Below are 10,773 nucleotides of genomic sequence, written 5' to 3' on the forward strand. Positions count from 1 at the left end.
AATTCCGACAATTCCGTAATTCTGAACTACGATCAACATTTTGGTGAACAATCAATGGTGTATATTTTATTTTGTCATCTCCAAGATGGTTGTATGTGCCTCTTAACTTAGCAACGTTGTTTTATTGTCTCGAGCATTTTGGTGACTATTAAATGAAGATCATCCTTACCTAAAAGATGAAGTTAGATTTGTTATTTCTGGATAGGTCTTTGCCATTGAGATTAGTACATGGTGGAAACTGTTTGAGCATCTAAGTACCCATTTGAATCAGTCTGTTATTTCAAATGGAATGTCGGAATTCCAATTAAACCGACCCTATCGGAATTGCAAACCCCAGTAATAATCATTCCTAACGGAATTGGCAAACACTGGAATTAAGGAGCGCAATGTTTAAAAACCTGTAGCACAAACTGGAGGGGCACTTGGGTGATGGAACTATATGGAACACTATATGATCCGACTCTGATTTCTTGTCAAAGATTCCATTACAGCGTGCAAACTTCACAGGGCAAGCGCAGAAGCAGTGACGGAAAACGGACACAATTTTCTTCTTGAAGAAACTCTTCATTGAAACGTGTTTTGAAATTTTATATGTACCCATAATACTTCTTAAAGAAAAATTGGAAATCTTGTATTTCAAGTCCTCAAAAAATATATTATTTTCATTGCCATTATTTGGAAATCTTGTATTTCTAGTCCACAAAAAATATATTATTTTCATTGCCATTATTTACTTGTCGCAATCTCAAATAGCATATATTGATGAAGCTAGTTTTATAAATTCAGATAGAAGACACAGAAAGCGATACGAACGGATCATATAGATCTTAATATTAATCAAAGCACATAATTATATCTGTAATAACTTAGCAATAATGTCAGCCATATATTCTGATTATTCTAATCAGGAAACACTAAATTGTTTCACCAATGCATTTACTTGTGGAACTGGAGGCCGGCATATAACAATCACACAATGCCCATAATTTTGATTAGGATTGAAGGACAGCTGCGCGCAACGACTTCAATTTTTGGAGTTGTAATTCACAATTTCACATCACATGTTCAGAAACAATGAAGGTGGATACCTAGAACATGAACATTGCAAAGTGTAAACATACTTGATTTATGCCTTGATTGCACAGTTTGGGTTGGTTGCAAATGTCAATGAGTTTAATAGGACTTAAAAAACATCCATGCTTCTTAGGCTTCTTAGCATTCTCATCCGTGATTTTAGCATCACAAAATCAGTAGTTGCCAAACACAACAGAACTCCCAAAGTAAAAAAGGAAAGTAAGTGCTTGCTTTCTTCATCTACGAAGAACAGACATGGCGAAAGGAAGTAGTTTTGCATAGTCGCATCACTTAATTCACTTTGGCAGTTTGGCCTCTATAGTACGATACTCCACAATGATTAGGCATTGCACAACCCAAACTTTTGACATTCTTTGGCGAACAAAATGCTAAGAAATATATCACATTATAATTTATATTGTTTTCTGTCCCTGCAAAATACACTAAAAGTTGATAGTGTTAATAAATTTTATTGAACTAACTTGATACTGCTTTCAGCTACTCCTGAATTTGTTGCTACTTGATATTTAAGTTCCGGAAAACAACTTCAATTTTCAAATGAGATTAAGTAAGAGAATGTTTTATGTTTTAAAACTTTTATCCGATTTTCTTCTGGCGAAGGTGAGATAGATGAAAGACGTTGGGGAAGAGAATGTAAACATGGATTTTGGTGGCTGAAATCGTGGCAAGATATTGTTAATTGGTAAGGACTTATGTGCAATACTTCTGAAATATATATTCACAAATAAGTCCTACTTCTAAGCCATACCATTGGCTGGATAGCTGGACAGCGTAGCTTCGGGACAGCAAAACTGGACTCTGGGAGTCACAAAAAGGTACAACTGTAGCTTGATTGATTTATTAATTTGGTCATTTTGACACAATGTTGAATTTATAATTTTATATCAATCTATGATTGTGAAAACGTACAGTCAACCACTGAATGTTGTAACAAACAAGGACCAAAATATCGATATTAGTGAATATATCGGTGTATTTAAAAACTGATATATATAAGATATATCTATTTTTTTTTTATCAGTCCAAACTATTTAAAATATCATAAATATTATATATATTGAAAATATATTGAAAATATCAAATTTATATTAAAAAATAGTTAAAAATTAAACGATATATATCATATATATCAATTATATCGGTGATATAAAATTTTATATCAGAAATTTAGATATATATCAGAAAAAAATAATTCAATATTCAGTAGATATATATAAAAAAAATCAATGTCGGTATACCAAAAAAAACAATATATATCAATGATATATTAGATATATCGGCAATATTTTGGTCCGTAACAAACGCTTAAATTGATATATTTTCTCTCCTAATTTTCTGTATGCACATAAATAACTAAATACTGATTCTGGAAATCCGTCTCTGTAATTGATTTGTATTGACATACGTACGATATCCCATATACTTCAAGAGTCAGTTCACAGTTTCACAATGGACTTTCAAAATATAAATCTGCATTATGACTTGTCAAACTTTTAAAATTCTTTGATTATGGAGTTTGGTAAACCAATTTATTTGTACATTCAATTCCTTGCAATGTCTTTGGACTTGGAAGTTGGAACCAGTGTGAGGTACTATCACATGGCTATCATAGATCGTGTGGCCTGTGTACTAGGGCAGCTACTCCGGCCAGTCACCTACTTCCCACCATGTTCTTTCTTTAATATGTCTTTTTCTTTTGGTAACTTTCTTTAATATGTCTTCCTCTAATATAGAATGCCAGTATTTCTTAGTTATTAGAGCAAGTCCAATGACAAGCTATATTTACTGCTAAAAACAAATATAACACCTCAACCACATAAATGTTATTCTAATAAGACTGCTAAAAAGGTCTTAAATTTATAAAGAGTCAAAAATTCAATCAAAATTAAAATTTTCGCTACGAGTTCGGGAGACGAACGATATAGTTTCTGTCGTCCGTGTATTAAATTTCGTTGGACAGTAGAAACTGTATCGTCTGTCCAAAAAAATTCAACGTAAGTTACAAAATAATGGACAGACGGCTGAAATTATGTCGTCCGTATCATTTAGTACTTCAAAACAGAAAACGCGATTGGATTTGTTTTTTTTATTTTGGAGTGTTAAATTTAGTTGGACAAACTAAAAAATCTATGTGACACCTTTTAGCAGCCCAATTTAACAGCTCTCTCTTGGATTTGCTCTTACATCAATACTTGTTTTGGTATCTTACAACAATAATTCAGCACTATTGCTTTGTATCGAAACGTGCCAATGCCATGTATAAGATTTGGAAATCAACAATATCGAGTTAAGAGAGAGTCAACTTTAGAGTGTATGAGACTCTGAGTTGAAAGTAGGGTTGTCAATAGATCGGTTTGGGTCGGGTTTTGGAAAAATTAAACCCGAAATGATAAGAAAATTAGAAACCCAAAACCAAACCGAACCGATAATATTATGTTTAATCCGAAACCGAACCAAATCGATAAGATATATTGCAAACCGAACCCAAACCGACCCAAACCAAAAACTATAAAATCAATTAAATTTTAAATTAAATTAATTAATTTTAACCACACAATTGATAAACATATACAAAATTAATCATAAATATTACTAAAATATTATCTTATTGGTTCGGTGGAGAGCAAACCCAAACCAAACCAATATCTTATCAGTTCGGTTCGGTTTCGGGTCGGTAGAGAACAAACTAAATTATAAAAACTCAAACCGTTTTTTATCGGTTTGGTTCGAATCGATTATCGAGTTATCGAAATCCATTGACAGCCCTAATTGAAAGCACTCTTGCTTGAGTGCCACTACACTAACAAAAGTAATCGATAACAGATCGAGATCAAAGTACCAAACTCAACAATGGAAATTCATACTAATTTATTAATAATCCGGAAGTAAATGACACAAAAAATAAGCAAATCAAATAGACTTGTACATTGAATTTCATAGTAAGATTTGAGTCACTATTTACAAGAAGCCAAAACGTTTGAAAAATCAAACAAGCAATTTAAAGAAGAAACTCGCAATGTCTATAATTACTTCTTGTTAGCCACATTGATGACTCAACCCTAACTCCATATTGTTAGCCACATCTGTACCTGACATTGATTGCTGCTGCAACAACAACAAACAGAAAATGCTGGCACTTGGAAAATCCACGCGTCAAAAAACTGTAGGCGAAGCGTTGGTATTGTACTATCGTTTGGTTTTGGGTGGAAGTAAACAAATTTCTCGCATATTTGAAAGCAATAGAAAGTTGAAAACACTACTTTTTAGAAAGATCAAAATTGACACAAATGTGAACCTAACCCACAGAACCTAAATCTCACAGATTGACTGGTTGGTCATCAGATGAAGAGACAGGCTAGTAAGTTTGGCCCAATGCCTATTGCATGGCTGGTTCGAAGTTGAAAACACTAGAGAATCTGAGAGACAGAGATCATGTTACCGCCGTGGTCCATGATATTGTTCAGTGCCAATTGCCAATTATAACTCGCGTGCACCCGGCCCCTTCATGCCGCACGTGGCCAATGCAGTTCCTTTTGAAAAGAAAAAAAATAGATAGGCTTCCATGGTATGAGGAATTTCACATGAGATTTTAGAAAACAATTAAAAAACTGGAGATATTGTAAGAGCAAGAAGCTAATATTCTAATCATTGTGCTGCCCCACAAAGAAATTAGGTCTTTCAATTTAGTTGATTGTTTTTTTATTTATTTTGGTTTGGCTACTTTATTTGATTGAGTCAATTATTTCATTTGAGAGTGTCAACGGTTTTAATGATTTACTGGCATGATGCATGTGCGCGAGGCACATGTTGTTTTTATGTCCAAATTAACTGATTAAGACACTAAAAATAATATTGTAAATATGAGAAAATAACATAAACAAACATAAACAAAACCCGTTCTAAAAAGTGTGACTAAAAGTTACAAATTACATAATAAACAAATATTATAATACTGTTGCAGGATTATAAGTCAGAGTCAGAAATTTTAAATTAGGAAAAGATAGGGGTACACATACATTTGTATTTTTTTTCCTTCCAAGATACTTAATAATACAATGGATGTCATGAAAAAAGAAAAAGATAAAAGAAATCTAATGCTCGCCATTTCCTATTGTCTTTTTCCTTTTTCCAAATCAGGTCGGGATTAATCTTTTGCACGGAATTTTCGTTGAAGTATGATACATTTACACTATTACACCCAACTCAATTACTTTTTAGGACAAAACTAAGCAACAAGTCACTCTCCTCCTGGGTGAATGGGTGATTAAAAAAAAATTGTCTTTTCCTAAGAATCTATATATGCCGCATGATGTAGTAATGTAGTAGTATTTGCAGATAAGATAACGAGTAAATTATTTTCTCCTCTACTTAGATATATAAGATAATAAGCATTGCTAATTAGCTTTACAATGCAAACATTGATTCATCAACCATTTGCATTTGCATATCTAAAAGAATGACACATTAATATTGACAAACTATAGTACAAAATATTGCGATATTTATCGAGATTTCAACAAAGGTTATGAATATTTAACAATATATCGCGATATATCCACGATATTGACAAATGTCCTAATGTAAAATATCTCTACATAGGGATATATCCACGATACATATCTATAAATCAAGTATCGATATATTGCTATATCCATAGTTTGGGATTTTGAAATTATCAAAATTCCGACAAAACCAAAATTCACAATATTTCAACCCATGTCATATTCGGAATTTCGACTAATTTTAGAATCATAATCAATATTTCAACCCTATATTGTTTTTTTCGGTTTTTTGAAAAATCAAAATATTGGATGAAATTTCGATATTCCGTTCGGATTCATGAACATTGGCTATATCCCGATATTTTGTACTATGTTGACAACAATATATTGGTAATGTTTATAGTGTCTTTGTCAGTTTACTTGTTTGCATAGTTTGGGATTTCGGAATTATCAGAATTTTGATAAATCCAAAAATTGAAATTTATAATATTTCAACTCATGTTGTATTTGGAATTTCAACAAAATTTTTGAATTATCAATATTTCGACTTTATATTGTTTTTTCTGATTTTTTGAAAAAACAAAATATTAAGCGGAATTCTGATATTCCATTGGGAATAATAAACACTGCTTGTCAGTACTAATGAAATGTTTGGATGTTCAAGTCTTCATGATTTTTTAGTACAGTGATCGTGCTACTTTTACCCAAATTTGGTACTACAGCCGGTCATTGGGACTTTGCCTCATTTCAGATACGAAAAAGATTGACAAACAATAAGCACAATTTGAGTTCTTCACTCTTCCTAATTTGAGTAATTTCTCTAGTTTTTTGCTTGTTCATCAATGATATTGATGAGTTTAGTTCTACTACAGTCCCATTATTCAGCCAAAAAAAAAAAAAAAAAACTTACATTGGACATCGTCGGGGGCCGGGGCTATAATGTTTGTTCTCCCAAATTAAAGTCCTAGTACGGATTCGTTCTTAAAGCACTACGAAGATACATTGGGTTGTTTTCAAAAATAGAGGACCAACCATAATGATACCATGAAAAAGCATATATGCCGGTTTCCTGTATCAGGTGTTGTACTGTATCGTCTTGAAGAAGGAATATATGAACTTTATATGGTCCCATAAAAAGTGGACTCGAGATCTCTACAACCGGGTACAGAAATCATCTCTGTAACCGTGTTATCTCGCCGTTGATCCGAATCCGAGATGTGTGTGTGCCTCGATACCTATGTGTGTGCTCCGAGATGTGTGTGTGTGTGCCGAGATACGAGATGTATGTGTGTGTGGTACAGAGATCAATCTCTGTACCCGGTTATAGAGAAACCGGTCTCATAAAAAGTTGGCCACTCCCACTGGTTTTTGGCAATTAGCATGTAGTTGCTTTTGGAATTTCTAAAACAGCCTTGACCATATACAGTTGTCTTTATTTTTTTGGTACTTTTTTTGAATATAACATTAAGAGTGTGTTTGTTTATTGGCAAATGTTTAGTAGGAAAATATGAGATTTGTCCGTGTTTGTTTGCAAAAATTTCATGGCTCATGACATTTGTCAGTTTTGCCAATATTTGATAACATGGTTTTTCCCACATCAAATAATATTCTAATTTTCTGGAAATAAAATTTCTTTTTGTTTTTAAACTTAATGAAGTGTAAAAATAGCGAATAATAATAATAATAATAATAATAATAGTAATAGTAATAACTAGCTTGTAGGCTCATGCATACGCACCGGTTCTTTTGAAAATATTTAGATTTTTTTTAGAAAATTGGGACTACTGTTTTAGTCGCTATCCCGTTTTAATTTTCTAACAAATTATTTTAATTAAGTTTTAAAAAACCCGTTTTTTTCAATTGGAAGAGAGATCATTATTTAATAGGAGAATAATTCTCATTTTAATTAGATATGTTAGATTTTCCCTTTTCAACAGGGGAGAAATTCCCATTTTAATAGGAAAATGATTATCACTTTAATTAGAAGTGGTAGAATTTATTTTAATAGGAGATGAATTCCCGTTATAATAGGAGAAGAATTCCCGTTGTAAAAAAGGATTCTCGTTTTTCAAATAGAAGAGAAATTCCCGTTTTAATAGGAGAGAAATTTCCGTTTTAATAGGAGATGACATGAAATTTTAATAGAGCTCAAAAAATACCCCTTGTGGGAGCTTTAATATTAAGATATAGATATACAAACAATACACCTTAACATTAATACTACCCATACTATGTCTTCAAAACATTGTATGTGTGTTTTGTGTTGTATATGTGTTTTGTGTGTTATCCACACCCAAAGCACATATAAAATGTCATTGTGCATGCCTTGAAATTAAAAATTCTAATATGTAGAATTGTTGTACCCCCCACCCACCACCAAATTCTTTAATTTGCTACTTCTTGATCCCAATTAACCCTTGTCCTCCCTGGCTATGATCCTCTGTTATTCATAACTCTATTCAAACACCTACCTCCTAGTTGCTTCAACAATAGTACGTGCATAATGCTATCACTCGTAAAGTCATCATTTGTTGAGTTACCATATTAATAGTCATGTTGAGACAAAATAATTTGTTTTGGAGTGTTTCACTTGCACTCTTTTGATATTTGAATAAATCCGTTCTCGTTCGTATGACCTAGAAGTACATCACTATAGAATATGTCGATAAGAACATTGTCCATATCTAATTAAGCATACAAGTCAAGTAAATATACTTAAAACAATGGTTACTGATTGTGCTTTTTAAAAATAAATAAATAACTTTAGACATATGACATAAGTACAATTGTTGTATAAGGGGTTAGATAATCGAATATAACAAAATGACAGAGGAAGAACAGACTGTCAAGGCGTGTGAATACATTGTCCTTAATTAAGAAGAGATTTCGCTCCTTCAGATGGTGTAAAGGCTTCACAGGCGTCTCTACTCACAGGATTCAATGAATGAAGTAGGCTAAGATACAATTCAATAGCCTACTCTACTAGAACAACAATACAACTCTCTATGGCGGCTAAGGCTTGAATGAAAGAGATAGGTTTAGGTCTCTGTAATTGAATATCTCTAGTTGATGACTACAAACCTTTCTATAAAGGTTTAAGTCACTAACAAAGAGTTCACTAACCAATGTGGGACTAAAACAATAATATAGACTGCAAAACTGGTTTCCAAGGGTTTACCAACCAATGTGGGACTATCACACAAAATACAAGGAGAGAAATAACACACTTGTTCATCTTCTCAACCAAGCTCACATAAGTAATTTGAAATATCAAAAGGAGAATTCTAACAATTCCCCACTATTTCAAAATACTTATAATCTCCCACTATTTTGGAATAGGATATCACAAAAGGGTTAATGAAGTGCCAGAGAGAATCAAAATTACAGTGCATAAAATACTAGTGCCTTTCGGGCTTAAACCAGTCACAGGGACAACAAATCATATCTCACATGAAAGTGGTAGAATAGAATATTTTAACCAACATTCCCTTGTAGCGAGATAGAAGGCATGCACCCACACTACTCTTTCATTGTATTGTTTGTTCCCAGGGTGTGTTGCTTTTTTGCCCCCGCTACACATGTGGCTAAGAATGCTCTAGAATATTTGCCCAAATATCCATAAGAACCGACCCAATTCTGCATTCATATGGGTGGATATCCATTAGATGTACATTACAATTTACCCCACCTCATTAAAATATGGACTATGGAATCCATTAAAAGTTAAAGAACTCATCCATACTCACCACAATTCTAGTTATACAATGTATACTATAGTACCATCTTGCCATAGGGTGGGATGTCTCATAAATAAATAAGACGATAGTATTGCAGGATGATGATGTGACTTATTTTTCCCTTTGAACCTACTTCATGGGATCCCCAATCATATAGGTAGGGTTGCCATCAATGTCGCCCTATATATAGGCATAAGTCCTATCCCCCTCGACGTATAACCACTTGCCTCCAAATAAGTTGTGCGGTTAGACATTTGGCCAAACTAAGTCCGACCTAACATAATCTCTAGCAGTTGCTTGATTAAGTTATATCTCAAACTTATATACATACTTTTTCCACTGCATATATTTCTTTATGTCTTAGCTATTGCAATGAGACAGTTGCAAAACATATACACATCAGGAGGCTGTTTAGAGCCAATGGGAAGATTTGCCAAAAAGTTGCTAGCCCACTAAGCATCATCACATGCCTTTTCTAAGGCAATTAGTGCACTTCAATGATATCCAAGTCACTCAATTTCCACCACAACATAAACACTACTTTATTCAGTTTATAACACATTACCCTTCCAACAATGATGGAAATTTACTAAATATAAGTCCATAATCAATGGCTCGCTATAATATTTGGATAATTGGACAATATACATACAATGTTCCTTATAAGGACAATGGGTTATCAACTCAGTATGCTATTAATGTAGGCAGTGTCAAGTCTCACATATCTATGCATCAAGTACAATAGGATACCAATAATATTGACATATTTAGTATGAGAAACACAAGTAGATTATTTTTCATAAGATGGATATTTGACACAGTTGGCTTACTGTCATAATACTCATACTTTATTTCCAATGAAAAATATTTATACAAAGTGCTATAACAACATAATGAGACCAACATGAATTTTAATTCCTATATTCACCAATCATTCAATTCTGTAATGCTAGAAATTCCCTTATACCATCCGACCGATATGGTTTAAGGTACGTTGTGGGCTACAACCATATTCAAACGTCAACATCTTGACAATTGAATATAGCAGTCACAGAAATGAGATAAACAACATAATTAACTATCATATCTCTAATGACAGTCTATGTGTCTCAATAGGAATTTCTCTGTCTCATAAACATTCTCAATGTTAGCACTCAGGATATTAAATCATCTAAACAAAGGGAGATTAACACATATATGTCTTACTTTATTCTAAAGAAAGTACACATCTTTATTAACATCGTTATTTTGATATCCACAATACATCAATATACTATCGAATTTCTCATGCCATTTATAGGCGCTTGTATTAACTTATTCAAAGATTTAACTAAATTGTGTACCTTAAGCTCATCACCTGGTACTACTTGGTATTGTAGTGTCTCAAGTTAATGCATATACTTTTCTTCATCAAGATTGTCGTTATTAAAAAAGTTTTT

The sequence above is a fragment of the Coptis chinensis genome, chromosome 9 (genome assembly GCF_015680905.1).
Source record: "Coptis chinensis isolate HL-2020 chromosome 9, ASM1568090v1, whole genome shotgun sequence".
Taxonomy (NCBI): Eukaryota; Viridiplantae; Streptophyta; class Magnoliopsida; order Ranunculales; family Ranunculaceae; genus Coptis; species Coptis chinensis.